Here is a 2,250-nt window from a genome sequence, read left to right as displayed (position 1 = left end):
ATTTTTCTTATTATTCCATTGGTCACACAGATCAGCTCTACTCAGTGTGGGTTGGGATAGTCCAAAGGTATGCATACCAGAGGGGCAGAATCACTGGGAGGCTGAGGCAGGAGAATGGCGTAAACCCAGGAGGCAGAGCTTGCAGTGAGCTATGATCTGGCCACTGCACTCCAGCCCGGGCGACAGAGTGATACTCCGTCTCAAAAAAAAAGAACTCAAGACAGAGATTCAAACAAATATTTGTAAACCAATGGTCACAGCAACATTATTCAAATGGCCAAAAGGTGGAAACAACCCAATAGTCCATCAATGGATGAATGGATAAACAAAACGTGTTATAAACAAAGAATGGGGGCCAGGCGCAGTGGCTCACGCCTGCAGTCCTAGCACTTTGGGAGGCCGAGGCAGGTGGATCACCTGAGGTAAGAAGTTCGAGATCAGCCTGGCCAACATGGCAAAATCCCATCTCTACTAAAAATACAAAACTTAGCCGGGCGTGGTGGTGCACGCCTATAACCCCAGCTACTTGGGAGGCTGAGGCAAGAGAATTGCTTGAACCCAGGAGGCAGAGATTATGGTAAGCCGAGATTGTGCCATTGCACTCAAGCCTGGGCGACAGAGTGAGACTCCGTCTCTACAAAACAAAACAAAACAATAACAAAAACAAAGAATGGAATCATTACAGCTGTAATGGGAATAAAGTTCTGATGCATGCTACAACATACATGAACCTTGAAAATATTATGCTAAGTAAAATAAGTGAGACACAAAAGGATACATATCGTATGAATCCATTTATATGAGGCATCTAGAATGAACAAATCCATAGACAGAATGTGATTAGTGATTGTTAGAGGGTGGGGAGAGGAAGATGGTAAATTATTGCCTAATGGGTACAAAGTTTGCTTGGGACGATCAGAAAGTTCTAGAAATGGATAGTGGTAATGGTTGTATAACACTGTGAATATACTTAATGCTACTAAATTGTACCCTTAAAAACAGCTTAAATATTCTATTTTATGTTATGTATATTTTATCAAAATTCAAAAATAAAATACAATGATGAAGTAGCTTTATATCGCTGATTTGAAGGAATCTCCAAAATAAACTGCTAAATGCAAAAGGTAAGATGTAGAACAAGAAGGGAAAGGAAACTACAGGTAAATACAAATTTGTAAATTCTCAGAACATCTCAGAAGGTTATAAAGTGGAAGACAAACCAGGTGCCTAGAGGAGAGAAGAAGTGAGAGTTATTTTTCACTGGATACCCTTCTATATATTTTGAATTTTGTATGACACATGTATATTACCTAGTCCAAAATTTTTTTTTTAATTAAAAAAATGTGCTGACTGGGGATCCAAGAAAGGGGGGAAAAAAAGATAAAAAATATGCTGGTTGTTCAAAGCCACAGTCCAGTATGAATTATTGCCACAAAGTAGCACTAAAGATACAAACGAGTTACAAGTTACAATTCCAATCTAATCTTTTTTATTGATTGATTGATTGATTGATTGATAGAGTCTCATTCTCTTGCCCAGGCTGGAATGCAGTGGCACAATCATGGCTCACTGGAGCCTCAACTCCCTGGTCTCAATGGATCCTCCTACCTCAGTCTCCTGAGTAGCTAGGATTACAGGTGTGTGCCACCACACCTGGCTAATTTTTGTATGTTTTTGTAGAGATAGGGTTTCACCATGGTGCCCAGGCTGGTCTCAGACGCCTGGACACATGTGATTCGCCTGCCTTGGCCTCCCAAAGTGCTGGGATTACAGCCTGGCTTTTTCAGTGAATGGTGTCCACAAACGAAAGCAAGCCCATGTGAAGTTCACATTAGATGGAGATGTTTCTTAGGAAACAAGGCAATTCTGTGCCCCACTGCACTCAGAACCTGAACAGTTTCATGGTTATCTGATCACAGACCCATCTCTTCCCTGACAAAGCTTTTCAAGGGCAGAGGATCTAATATATCAGTGCCTGGCACAGGATAGGCACTTAATGTTTGTGGTAAGAATAAAAAAATGCTGGTACTATGGCTATTTTCACTACTACACACTAGCAAATCTATCATTTGCTTGCTTGTTTGTTTTTTTTCCTAGCAAATTTCAAGTAAAGAGGTTTAAAATTGGCCGGGCGCGATGGCTCAAGCCTGTAATCCCAGCACTTTGGGAGGCCGAGACGGGCGGATCACGAGGTCAGGAGATCGAGACAATCCTGGCTAACACGGTGAAACCCCGTCTCTACTAAAAATA

General features: G+C 41.5%; 1 protein-coding gene across 1 annotated transcript in view; it reads right to left on the bottom strand.

The window, feature by feature from the left end:
• Positions 1–2,250, bottom strand: part of FANCD2 (Fanconi anemia, complementation group D2) — a 78,702-nt gene that overhangs the window by 48,085 nt on the left and 28,367 nt on the right. The window lies entirely within an intron of this gene.

Source organism: Colobus angolensis, unplaced genomic scaffold (assembly GCF_000951035.1).
Source record: "Colobus angolensis palliatus isolate OR3802 unplaced genomic scaffold, Cang.pa_1.0 Scaffold34, whole genome shotgun sequence".
Taxonomy (NCBI): domain Eukaryota; kingdom Metazoa; phylum Chordata; class Mammalia; order Primates; family Cercopithecidae; genus Colobus; species Colobus angolensis.
This window is presented reverse-complemented; position numbering and strand designations above follow the sequence as displayed.